Raw genomic sequence first — 14,665 nt, forward strand, 5'->3', positions numbered from 1 at the left:
CACCCATCATCATCACCCATCATTACCACCCATCATTACCACCCATCATCATCACCCATCATCACTACCTATCACCCACTCCTTATTCACCAACTCTTTCATTATAAAAAAACAGTAACAAATACAGACAACAATGACGTGTAAAGGTGTCATCCAGATGTCTCTTAGCACACCTGTAATTATGTCTCAATCTTCAGGTCAATAACACCTTTGTTTTGGGCGACCGAGATCCAATGACACCTTTGTTTAGAGCGACCGAGAGATCCAATGACACCTTTGTTTAGAGCGACCGAGAGATACAATGACACCTTTGTTTAGAGCGACCGAGAGATATAATGACACCTTTGTTTTGAATGACCAATATTAAGGTGACTCAATCCCCCCTCCCTTCAAACACGCTACCTGTAAGTCGTATGGTTACATGAATAAGGGTGTGTGTGAGTGAGTGAGTGAGTGAGTGAGTGAGTGAGTGAGTGTACATAATCACGAAAGCGCTTCCATCTTATCATGTTTCTGTTCCTAATGTTTGTCCCCACATGTGTATTAAATATCCACTGTGATTATTATACATACATACATACATACATACATACATATATACACTGAAACAATAGATATGACTTCAACTACTCTTGGTCTTGAGTAATAAATGGTTCAGTGCCAGAAGGGTACACCCGAATATGGAGAATTACTACTCCTTTATGTCACTCTAACCTTGGGATAACAATAGTAACAATCAGTGGATGTCAGTCACCGCCTTGTTGAACACGAGGTAGAAGTGAGAGACAGCCCTTTTATCACCCCCCCCAAACCCCCCCCGGCCCGCTGAGAGAGAGAGAGAGAGAGAGAGATATGGGTAAGGTACACGTCATACAGCACCCATTAGGAACCTTACACGTCATACAGCACCCAATAGGAACCTTACACGTCATACAGCACCCAATAGGAACCTTACACGTCATACAGCACCCAATAGGAACCTTACACGTCATACAGCACCCAATAGGACCCTTACACGTCAAACAACAACCCAATAGAACCAGTACACGTCATACAGCACCCAATAGGACCCTTACACGTCAAACAACACCCAATAGAACCAGTACACGTCATACAGCACCCAATAGGAACCTTACACGTCATACAGCACCCAATAGGACCCTTACACGTCAAACAACAACCCAATAGAACCAGTACACGTCATACAGCACCCAATAGGACCCTTACACGTCAAACAACACCCAATAGAACCAGTACACGTCATACAGCACCCAATAGGAACCTTACACGTCATACAGCACCCAATAGGACCCTTACACGCCGTACAGCACCCAATAGGACCACTGACCACACTAGATGATCGTCCGGTACACGCCCAGAGTTACGACACCTCTACACACCTATAACAACACGATATTCATATCTACTCATTCTCAACCAGGAGTAAATCTTTCCCTGAAATCGTTAAGGGTTAACCACATGACCCTGGATGATCCTTGTGTGGTAGAGAGAAGGGAAATCGAAAGCGAGAGATAGAGAAAGGGTTTTGGTCAAGTCGAGGTCCTAACACGATGGAATGACCCTACCGTGAACACTCCCTAGCAACAAAAAGCTCTTACCAGTATGTTTATCACCGCAGGAAGTAAATGCAGACATACGAATCTAAAGGACTTACTGAAGATATTTCCTTATGCTTAAAATTTATTGTAATATAAAGGATCGCATGGGACAACAACGTACGTGTTATTGCAAGATAAACATCAGACGCTGTTGCCAAGTCAATGCCGGGGATCGTGTTGTGGTTTGGGTCTCAGTTCTTTAAAAGCTTTACTGCTAGTTTATGCTGACAGTTTCTCCCTCCTTTCCTCCCTCTGTCCCCAGCGTCGTTCATTTTAGCCCTCACAGTGTATAGGTCTTCCACGGTTTGAGATAAGGCCTAAACTGGTCTCTTTCTCCATCTCAAGGTCGAGGGTTACGGTTCACTCTCACTCTCTCTCTCTCTAAATCTCTCTCACTCTCACTTCCTCCCACTCTCACTTCCTCCCACTCTCATTTATCCATCAAATAGTTTCCTCTCACCGTTGTTACTTACACCTACTACCAAACCCTAATAACACTCCCTTCCCAACACCCCTTTACCAACACTCCCTTACCAACACCCCCTTACCAACACCTCCTTATCAACACCCCTTTACCAACACTCTCTTACCATAACCACCTTCCCAACACCCCCTTACCATAACCACCTTACCAACACTCCTTTACCAACACCCCTTTACCAACACTCTCTTACCATAACCACCTTACCAACACCCCCCTTACCATAACCACCCACCAACACTCCTTTACCAACACTTCCTTGCCGTAACCTCCTTACAACACCCTTACCATAACCACCTTACCACACCTTACTGTGTGCGTCATCTATGGCCTTCTAAGACAGCAGGCAGTGGGGAGGGAGGTCCGCTCATCACTGTGTGTGTATGGACAAGCCGCTACAGGGAGTCTGCCAAATTTCTAGGCATTCTGCCAGGAGAGGCAAGGAGTGTTTCCTCTCCCTCTCTCTCTCTCTCTCTCTCTCATCTGTTCTGTCTGTCTGTAAGTATACCAAAAAATAATAATAACGATGCAAAATACACACACACACACACACACACACACACACACACACACACACAGTATGTTACGGAAGTTAGTCGTAGGTGAACAGTTTGTTAAGAGTGGCGCTGGCTGTTGGTTTAAGATCAACACTTCTATTGTAAAAGTCCGTCAACATTATTTTTGGCTGTCAGTCAACGCCGCCACCTGCAAAGTTTACTGCATCGTCCGTCTTCCCTGGCCGATCCTATCTTGTTAAAGCTATAACTATGGACTTTAATAATAATAATTAATCGAGCGGTTAAAAAAATTGTTAAACCCCAAAATACGGAAATATTCAATTAGTTCCATCATTTCTCTCTACCTCGCTCTTTCTTTTCTAATTATTATTTTTTATATTGTCAAATCTTAAAAACAAAACACAATAACAAATCAAAATGCCTCTATTATATTCTCTTCTTGTCTCTCTCTATTCCTTGTTCTCATTTCTCTCTCTCTGGATAACTCTCTCTGAATATCCAGTATTTCACCTGGGCCACACACCGCCACCTGCTGAAGCTTCTGTTCCCCGATCCTCTCTAACCTAACCAAATCTCTCACCATGACCTGGTTAGGTTATGTTGAGTTCCTATATACTGAGAGTATTGACATATTACCCTATTAACTTAACACTCATAACTACGGTGATATACACTTGGAACAGTATCTGCGATAGTTCCTAAATAAAACCCTATATAATATAATACTGTATGTTCCAGCCTCATTAACCCAGACGGAGTCAACGGTTAAAGGACCTAGAACACGATGATTGTGATAAGGGATGATAAGTGATGGTGGTGATGATAGTGATTAGTGATGATTGTGATAAGTGATGGTAGTGGTGATTGTGATAAGGGATGGTGGTGATGATTGTGATAAGTGATGATTGTGATGATTGTGATAAGGGATGGTGGTGATGATAGTGATTAGTGATGATTGTGATAAGTGATGGTAGTGGTGATTGTGATAAGGGATGGTGGTGATGATAGTGATTAGTGATGATTGTGATAAGTGATGGTAGTGATGATTGTGATAAGTGATGGTAGTGGTGATTGTGATAAGTGATGGTAGTGATGATTGTGATAAGGGATGGTAGTGATGATAGTGATAAGTGATGGTAGTGATGATGGTGATAAGGGATGGTAGTGATGATTGTGATAAGTGATGGTAGCGAGTGGTGGTAGCAGTAATGGTATGTACAGATGGTAGTGGTGGAAAATAAAATATATGTAATAAATCTCATAACTCCTTTCCTAAGTGTGAACTGTTAACACACACACACACACACACACACACACACACACACACGCAGGGCATCGCGCTGGGTTCAGTGACCTTCAATTCACTAACAAAATGTGGAAGACAGAGCTCTCCCTCATACTGGGCCTATCCCCACCGCCCGCGCCACCCACACGCAAACCCATAGCCCTCACTCTACACACACCCACACCCACACTCCCCACCACACACCCACACTACCGCCTCTGTTTTACCGCTCAAATATTTTTCCTTCTGCCAGTACCGTTATCTAACTCAAGTTAATTTCTTTGGTTATCTTGACTACCTACATCTATCTGGCTATATTTACCTGGTTATGCTTGGCTATCTATCTATCTGGCTGTTACCTATTGTGTGTTTAGCATTAATCACAGGAACTCTCTCTCTCTCTCTCTCATGTTATTGTCAGTTTCACTTTCATGTCCAAGTGGCCAAGGAAGGGTAGTTATCTCACCACAGGGGGGGGGAGAAGTGAGGGAAGGAGTGGCGTTGGTGAGAGGTAAGAGAGGTAGGGTGAGGGTGAGGGAGGGAGGCTAAGAGAGACGGGTTATCATCTTGGAGAGAGAGAGAGAGAGAGATCAGGGCTTACTTCACCTTGTTAAATACGTACATATTTAAATTATGTATCCTCGCAATGTCCCTAATTGTCATGTAAAGTTTCTTAGGATCTAATTAACTCATTTGCACACACACATACTAGTACTCCACGCGATGCCCCTCATAACACCATCTGTGAGGGAGTTACTACACTACATGTCTGCTGTTCAACACCTCAGCTCACATGATCTGCGTGTGTAAACATTAATCTGTATGTTCACTGTATATGTTCCTTCACCTTTCTCTAATGAAGGCTTTTGTTAAACCACCAATGTATGTAATAAGTTATTTATGTCCAATGTATATTTTCAGCCTTCGGGCTGCAAACTTTTTCAATAAACCGTTTATTATTATTATTATTATTACACACACACACACACAGTCTTTAACAATGTCATTAGTACTTGCCAAGTATCTTTTCAACCGTGCTTGTAAATGAGGCAGGTGTGACAACAGATGTGGACAAACACACAATACAAGTGACATTGTCTCTTCCAGTAGTCAATTATGTCTCTTCTTTCTCCTCCACAGCCTTCCCGTCTCATTTATTCCCCTCTTCCTTCTCAACTTTTTTTCATTCTAATTTCCTCTTCCGTTCTTCATTCTCATTTCTTCCTCTTCTTTTTTATTCTAATTTCTTCTTCTCATTTTCATTTTAATTCCCTCCTCTACTCTACTTTCCTCCCCTACCTTCACACATGAACCCGAAGTCAGTCCTCAGGGGAAAAGACGAAACCAAGAGAGCGATTTCCAACACATGCATTACCTCAGAAGGTGGGTATTGCATTGCACAGGTGAGGTGAGGTGAGGAGGTGAGATGAAGTGAAAGACGAGAGGTGAGGTGGTGGAGTGTGATGAGGTGGTACTGAGGCTGAGGTGAGGCTACATTGTGTTAGAATGTGTGTGTGTGTGTGTGTGTGTGATCAGATATGAACATAATGTGGGGGAGTGTTAATAGTGTTTATTATCGACGCACTACTGTTGTTTATTGTTGACGACTGATAATGGAGGAGAAACAAAGCAATTAAAGAGAGAAATATGTAGGTATTATGCAGTCTCTTTCCATGACTATATATATATACAACCAGACACATAGACACAGGCACACACACATGTACACTTTTTATTTACCACGAGGGAATGTTATTGATTCATTGGGTATCAACAAAATAATTAAGACAGCTTTAATTTAATTTAAACACACTTACTGCCCCAGTGTTACGCCAAAAGAAGGTTAAGTGAGTCTCTTTGTTCACTCCTTTCACTTTATCGCTGTCTCTTTCTTTCTTATTTTCTCTCTATGTATATTTTCTTCTGTTTAAAACTTTCCTCCAACTTTCTCTCCCTCACAAAAACTCTCTCTTCATTATCCCTCTCTCTCTCTAACAACTCCCCCCCTCTCTCTCTCGCTCTCTAACAAAATTCACTCCCTATATTACTCTCTCAAACACACATGCTCTTTCTCCCTCCCCCTCTCTCTATCTCCTTCCTCCTCTGCCATCCCCCCTCCTCTCTCCCTGTATCCCCCCTCCTCTCTCTATATCCCCCTCCTCTCCTCTTATCCCCCTCTCTCCTGTATCCCCCTCCTCTCTCTGTATCTCCCCTCCTCTCTCTCTATCTCCCCTCCTCTCTCTCTATCTCCCCTCCTCTCTCTCTATCTCCCCTCCTCTCTCTCCATCTCCCCCCCTAACCCGCCCTCTCTCCTGCACTACACCGCTACAGAGCAAGTTATCGTCACACAGGTATTTTTGTGATCGCCCCTCAGAGGAAACACCTGTGATAATTAGCCCCCAGCTTATTTTACCTGGTGAATAATTACTGTAACCAAACCAAAAGCTAATCTAACGTATCCTAACCTAACTTAACGTAATCTAACCTATTCAAACAATGTAATATAACATAAAGCTAACCTAATCTAGAATATACTAACCCAATTAACTTGAGCTAATATAATATAACCGAGCTTAATGTCATCTAACCTATTCAAACAGTCTAATTTAATCTAAAGCTAAACTAATCTAACATATACTAACCTATAATAAAACTTAAGCTAATATAACCTAACCTAACCTAACTTAACCTAACCAAAGTTAACATATCATAACGGTAACCTAACATAACCTAACTCCTCCCAGCCAGCATTTGGGTATATAATCATTAGGTTAAATTAACTAAGTGGGCTAATCCCCATTTGATTCTAATACACTAGTTGACCATTTAATCTTAATATATATTAGGGTGCCGGGTGAGCGTGGTGGTCGAGACGTTGTACACACATCAACACACGAGCCTTGTACTACTCAACCATAGAAGTTGTCTCTCTGTCTCTTCTCAAATTTAAAGATGAGTTAGACTTGAGATCGTTGCGTAATAACCCTGGTACAGTAGTTGAAGCACCTATTACTAAGACCAAAGTTAATGTTGCTCAATAACCCCGGTACAGTATTTGAAGCACCTAAAACTAAGACCAAAGTTAATGTTGCTCAATAACCCAGACAGCTGAAGCACCTTTAACTAAGACCCGAGTGAATGTTACTCAATAATCCCGGTACAGTAGTTGAAGCATCTATAACTAAGACCAAAGTGAATGTTGCTCAATAACCCCGGTACAGTAGTTGAAGCACCTAAAACTAAGACCATAGTGAATGTTGTTCAATAGCCCAGACAGTTGAAGCATCTATAACTAAGACCCTAGTGAATGTTGCTCAATAACCCTGGCAGTTGAAGCAATTAAAACTTAAACAACACTAAAGAAAAAAAATATGTATCAGTTGCTAAGTTCGCTAAATACAATATGAATGTTAGCGAAAAAGTTGCAATATTACGCTAGACATCACTTCTGGAAATCCTTTAAGTAATAGTAAACAACGAGTCTCCACCACAGGGGAGACAAGGTGAGGGAGAATATGAGGTAAGACAGGTGTAAAAAGAGGTACTACACACTCACCTCTCAGCTGATCTCTGTGTACTGACTGGCAGAGGGGGGGGTAAGGGTGTGGTACTTCCTCTCCCTCTCTCTTTCTTTGTTATTTTTTTTTTCTTCCTTCTCTTTTATCACCACGTTCTTCTTCCTCTTCTTTCTTCCTTCTTTTTGACGCTCTTTAACACACAGATGCACTCCTCCTACACTCTCTATCTCTCACTCTGTCTTTATGTTACTTAAAACGTCACCTTTCTGTCTTTTCTCCTCGTCTTCCTCACCAACTTCACCTTGTATGAGAGTCCTGGCAAAACTGTCCCCCCAAAATAATTCTATGTCGTCCAGTCTTTCTAAAAAAAAAAAAACACCGATGAACTTAGCTATTTGTTCATATTCTTGTTCTCATAGTTTTTTTTTTTTTACTATATCTCAAGTGGTGTCAGGACGAATTCATTAAACAACAACTCCGGTAGCAGGGGACGACGAAGGCACGGCAGCAGAAGCAAGGGGGGGTGAAGCAGTAGCACCTCTTACGTTAAGGCACGGCAGGTGAGGTACTGTACACTAAGGGGTGGTGGAGGAGGCAGCGGGAGGGTGAGGGCAAGGGTAGAGGTGTGTGTGTACGGCGCGAGAGACGGACACAGAGTGTGGCAGGAGAGGAGGGGGCTGGGCGAGGCTGGCCGGGGCATCTCACCTGCACACTCTTCCTCTCCCCCCATGACTCCTCCCCCCACCACCATCACTACCTTCACACGCGCGCCACAACACCCCCTACATGATCCACCACACTGATAACATGTTGTAAATACCGGATCATCTAAAGATTAACATCGGCTTATTTCACCTTAACATTAATCCACCTTAACGCTAAATGAAGCCTAACCTAATATAATCTACCCTAACATATCCTATCCTAACCTAACACTAACCTAACCCTAGCCTAATGGCCCCAGGCAGCATTAGGGTGTTTTAATCGTCAGGTGAAATAGGCTGGGGGCTAATCTTCAGGTGATTCTAATTATCTCCCTTTAGTGGCACTCTCTGGTGATGCCTAAATCCACCCATCACTGGCTGGCACTCGTGGCTCTAACAGGAACTTTAAACTTCTTGTCTGGTATGTGCACCTGGTACCCGGCTGACCTCAGTATAAATAGTATGAAACTTTTGGATTTCCCAGAACGTAAACAGCTGATACTCTCACTGTGAAAATGTTGCTGAAAGAGTGTTTACTGATCACCTTGCTGAAGAGGTCCTAAGCCTATCTGTCATTAATATTATTATTATTATTATTATTATTATTATTATTATTATTATTATTATTATTAATGATATTATTATTATTATTATTATTACATGGTTACGGCTCTGTGCCAGCAATACCCAGCAATTTCCAAGGCCAACATAATCATCAGCATCACCAGACGAGGCTAGGTGAGGTGAGGTGAGGTGAGGGGAGGGGGGCAACAGGTAAGAGTGAACAGTCAACAGTCACCTTGTGTTAATAATTTTTCCCACACTCTTCCCCTCATTATCCCTTGATTTCTCTCTTACTTCTCCTCTTCTTCTATCTTTGTTAATTCGTTATTGTTGTTGTTGGTGTTGTTGTTAATGTGGTTGATGTTGTTGTTGTGTTATTAGTGGCGTTGGTGTTGTTGTTGATGTTATTGTTTTTGTTGTTGTTGTTATTACCAGTATTATTATAATTATTATTATTGTTATTCACTACATTTTCAACCATCCCTGTATGCTAATCCACGATGCATATCAAACGATCACAATTCTCTCTCTTCGTTATTCTCAACTGTCTTCCAGTGTCCTTCATCATCTCTTATACTTATCGTCGTATTCTAATTTCTACTATTTTGCATACGTGACCATAACCAGCCCCAAGACTGTTTCTAATTCATTAACAACATATTTCAAGTCAATAGTAATCCTTTTTCTTTAGTCTTTAACATTTACTACTTTAATTTTTTGTTACTATCCTTTGTTCTTTTCTTATAGTTGGTAATAGCCGCTTTTATTTTTGGAGTTTTATTATTCATTTATTTTATTAGTTTCCTATTATCTTTCTTTCTTGTTAGTATGTGTGTGTGTGTGTGTGTGTGTGTGTGTGTGTGTGTGTGTTTAAGGAGAGGTCACGTGTTTCAATAATAAGTTTTAGCAAGGTATCATATCTAAGATTAATGTCAACAATATAATATTATTGGAACCTGCGTGAATATGTAAACAAAATACTTCCAGTGTGTTTATTGATTCCTTAAGATCCGTTCATCAAGTCTTAAACGAAGGACTTAAGACCAACGACAGACATTCTTAGTACTTTGAGAATGACGGAATAGCTATTAAGAGGCACGCTTTACCTACTTAGAGAATGATAAACCAGTTATTAAAACACGTTATTTTTACTTAGAGAAGAACAGATCAATTAAGAATGATGATTTTATTACCTCGAGAATGACACACCAGTTATTAAGATAAAATCACCTGGCAAAACACCTTTCACTTATCGATAATTAATCACCGTTCATTCTAGTCTCCTCCCATTTTTATATATTCAAGCATCTCCGTTTATTTATGTTTTCAATTATCATACTTAAAGTTTGTTTTAGGTTAGACGTAGAGTGTGGGGGAGATGGAGAGGGAGTGTGGGTGAAGAGGTGGGGTGGAGGGAGATGTGGGTGTGGAGGAGGGACGTGGGGGTGTGGGGGAGGGACGTGGGGGTGTGGAGGAGGGGATTAGGGGGTGGAAAGGGAGGCGTAGGGTGAAGGAGGAACGGGTGGGGTGGGAAGGACTTGGTGATGGTTGTTAAACTCTCCCTCACTTTCCTCCATCACTGATCACAACCCTCCCTCACTTTCCTCCATCACTGATCACAACCCTCCCTCACTTTCCTCCATCACTGATCACAACCCCCCCTCACTTTCCTCCATCACTGATCACAGCCTCCCTCACTTTCCTCCATCACTGATCACAACCCCTCACTTTCCTCACTGATCACTCCATCACTGATCTAACCCCCCTCACTTTCCTCCATCACTGATCACAACCCTCCTCACTTTCCTCCATCACTGATCACAACCCTCCTCACTTTCCTCCATCACTGATCACAACCCCCCACTTTCCTCCATCACTTCACTTTCCTCCAACACTGATCACAACCCCCCCTCACTTTCCTCCATCACTGATCACAACCCTCCCTCATGACCGCGTCCACAGAGATAATCCCTCTGATCTGGGTACTTTGGAAGGTGTAATCCCATTAGCGAGTCCGGGGAGGAGGTATTAGTGATGCTTGGAAGACAGTGGCTTTATCTAAGAGGCGTCTCCCAGTAGTGTCTGCCAGTGCCGGTGGTGTCGGTTAAGTGTTGTCTGCCAGAGAGAGAGAGAGAGAGAGAGAGTAAAATGACTCAAGACATACGTCACACCACTGACCCATTACACAAGAAGTGCTTGGAGGAGGTCAGAGGGTCAGTACCTCGTGACCCGGGGCCAGGGAGGACGAGTCTCACCTGGTCATAAAGGTGAAGAAGTAGGAGTAACTCATTGCTAACAGCGTCACCCCCACCCCCAGCAGGGAGTGAGTAGACCTCGGAGTTACTTGATATGCAGCCAGTGTGTGTGTGTGTGTGTGTGTGTGTGTGTGTGTGTGTGTGTGTGTGTGTGTGTCACTATTTAGGGTATCCACACGTCACCAGGTAATCCCCACATATCCCCAGGACCCGTGACGTCATACTTGGTATATTTACGAGATGGGAAGGATCATGAACCCTCTCCTGGCAACAAAGGAAGCCATCGTAAGGCACAATTGCACCATTCTTACAAGTTTCTCACCTGTAATGGGATAATTTTGCTACCTATCAACGTCACTCACAGCCAGAGGTGGTCGTGACGTGCAGGTGAGGTGATGGAGAGAATGATTACGTCCTTCGTCAACGTTCTTTATAATGATACATCGAATCACCTGAAGATTAGACATTCCAGCTTATTTAACCTAACCTAACCAGCCTAATTTATTTTAACCAAACTTAACCTAATTCAATCTATCCTAACAACACCTAGTCTAACCTAATAAATAAATAAATAAATAAATAAATAAATAAATAAATAAATAATAGCTTAATAAAAAAATCCAAACAGGTAAACAGATGAAATAAAGAAATTAAATCAAACATGATAAAAATTACACTAACTGAGGGACTGTACTCGGTGGGTAACGAACCTAACCTCGACTCTCCATCACATTACCAGTGAACCGCTGCTAAGGGGTTATATTCGGGGTTCAGAAGTCGCACGAGGCTGCTTTGGAGGGTTAAATGAGTTTAGGAGGTTTTGGGGTTTACTAAGTATAGGAGACATTTTGGGGTTAACTAAATATAGGTAATAGGGGACATTAATAGTGTGTTAATAGGAGACAAAAATTGTGTCGTGTCAGTCGTGAAGCTTATATGTGACCCGGAAAATGTGAATGTAACATAAAAGAAACAAAGTACCATAACAAAACAAAATAAAAACAATATTAACTGAAAAAGGCGAAATACATCGGATAATTTTTTGCCATTACTGTTATCAGATTAAAGGAGCAAATAATATAAATCACAGGTCACAGCAGACACACAGAACTGACCCCATGACGCCTGAGTCAGATAAAAATAAATAAATCTTATGCATTAACATTCTATATATTTTATGTACCGTAATATGTAAACAAAATACCTAAGACTAGTACAACGGATCATTATCACAAACCAGCAGCAAAAACGAAGTAAATACCACAGCAAAAACAATTAATAAAACCAAAAAAAGAAAGATATATTAACCTGTAAATATCTAGTAACACATATACTCGCCTCCAATGTCTAGTAACACATCAACTGTATACCCTCTCTTACGTCGTGGGTCTCGGCCGTGTTGTGTCAAGCGCCTCAGAGTACACACACACACACACACACACACACACACACACACACACACACACACATACACACACACACTACTAACAATACACTAATAAGCACAGCCTCGACAGGAACACCAACAACGAAAGGAGAAAGACTAAACCTGTTTCTACGATGATGAATCAGGGTATATAAGCAACTTCAAAGCTTCCTTCTTGACCCACACACAGTCCAGCACTCTGTATCTCTCCAGGACATTTTCTCTCTCTGTCTCTCCTTTGGTCTTCTATTCCCCTGCCTCTTCTCTCCCCTGCCTCTTCCATGTCCCCCCCCTCTCGTCTTTTCCCTGGACCTTCCCTCTCCCCTGCCTTTCCCCTGGACCTTTTTCTCCCCTGCCCCCCTCTCTCGTCTTTTCCTTGGACCTTCCCTTACCCTGTCTCTTCCCTGGACCTTCTCCCTCCCTGCCTCTCCCCCAGCCCTTCCCTCCCCTGGACCTTCCCTCACCCTGTCTCTTCTCCCTGACCCTCCCTCCCCCTGCCCTTTCTACTTGCTGACCCCTTCTTCAGTTCTCTAACCTTTTCCTTTCGCTCCTCCGTCCCTTCCACAACTCCGCCCTCCTCCCCCCTTCCCTTGGAGACGCAGTCCTTGTATCACTTCAGCTGGTGGATAAGTTAGGGAGGTGACAGATAAACGTCTACCATACTGTTTTCATCTTCTCTACAGGACCACAAACCAATTAATGAAAACTCCCCCCCCCCCTCAAAAAAAAAATCATGACTAATTAACACCATGACGGGATATAACAGGATAAGACAGGAAATTCCTCTCTTCCCCCTCGCTAAAATGAGGGTCATTAAGCCAACCAGAGAAAAACACACAAACAGGTAATTGCCAGGTGATGCGAACATGGCATAGGACACGAACCTTTCCCCTACTGCACCTCCTCCCAGCACACTCACCTGTCATGTTTTCTCTATTTCATCCTTTATTATCCTGGTTTCTCTTGATTCTTTATTTTTTTCCCCACACGTTCTTTTATTCATTAGTGACACGTTTAGCTGTCATATTGTGTATTTCCTGTTTCCTTGTTATTGTTTTGTTTTGGTTTCATCATCCCATTTTCTTCGTCTGTTCTTCTGTATACTATTATCATTTATGTATTTTTAAGCCTCTCTCTCTCTGCTTCCTCTTTTCTCTCTCTCTCTCACTGCTTCTCCTTCTCTCTCTCTCTCTGCACGTCCACTAAACATCATACATAATGCTATGGTTCTGAACGAGTTAAGGTGAAAGTAGAATATTATTTAGTACACGGAGGTAGTCAGACCACAACTATCGGTCGCTTCATTAGAACTTGGTGTTTAGTAATTTCAGTACAAACTATAATCGGGACAAGATTTCTTAGGTTGGGTTAGGTTAGGTTAGGTTAGGTTATTTGTAAGGCCGAAACCACGATAATAATTAGGTCTTTATCTAAGTATACTGTAAAAACGTATACACTTATCAATACTTTTCTAACAGTACTTAATAAATCAATTCAAAATAAAGTATGGCTCGAAAAATAATAACACTTAAACGATTACCATATACAGAAGACAATATACACACACAAGACATATTCCCTCTTGTCTTATTACAGGTGTTGAAGTGAGAGACAACGACCAAGACATATTCCCTCTTGTCTTATTACAGGTGTTGAAGTGAGAGACAACAACCAAGATATATTCCCTCTTGTCTTATTACAGGTGTTGAAGTGAGAGACAACGACCAAGACATATTCCCTCTTGTCTTATTACAGGTGTTGAAGTGAGAGACAACAACCAAGATATATTCCCTCTTGTCTTATTACAGGTGTTGAAGTGAGAGACAACGACCAAGACATATTCCCTCTTGTCTTATTACAGGTGTTGAAGTGAGAGACAACAACCAAGACATATTCCCTCTTGTCTTATTACAGGTGTTGAAGTGAGAGACAACAACCAAGATATATTCCCTCTTGTCTTATTACAGGTGTTGAAGTGAGAGACAACAACCAAGATATATTCCCTCTTGTCTTATTACAGGTGTTGAAGTGAGAGACAACAACCAAGATATATTCCCTCTTGTCTTATTACAGGTGTTGAAGTGAGAGACAACAACCCAAGTCTCATCTGTCTTACCTGAGGTCATAATCACCTGTAAACGCAACGAATACCTGGAGATATTTAATACCACCACCTACTCTATATCACCAAACAGACACACTCGCTATGGAAGGTCACTCGGAGAAAACCTCATCTTGGAAACTATTACTACGAAGTGTGATACTGAAGACTGAATTATTAACACGGGATGTATG

The 14,665-nt window shown here is 41.9% G+C and overlaps 1 protein-coding gene across 5 annotated transcripts in view; it reads right to left on the reverse strand.

Moving 5' to 3' along the window:
- LOC121861696 overlaps positions 1–14,665 on the reverse strand; it is a 103,112-nt gene that overhangs the window by 47,731 nt on the left and 40,716 nt on the right. The window contains exon 1 of one of the 5 annotated variants that reach the window (XM_042359592.1): positions 7,460–8,064. The exons of the other annotated variants lie outside the window; for them this stretch is intronic. The gene's annotated coding sequence lies outside the window, so the exon portion shown is untranslated. Of the gene's footprint in view, positions 1–7,459; positions 8,065–14,665 lie in introns of those variants that run through there. 5 annotated transcript variants of the gene reach the window in all.

Source organism: Homarus americanus, unplaced genomic scaffold, assembly GCF_018991925.1.
Source record: "Homarus americanus isolate GMGI-L3 unplaced genomic scaffold, GMGI_Hamer_2.0 scaffold44808, whole genome shotgun sequence".
Taxonomy (NCBI): domain Eukaryota; kingdom Metazoa; phylum Arthropoda; class Malacostraca; order Decapoda; family Nephropidae; genus Homarus; species Homarus americanus.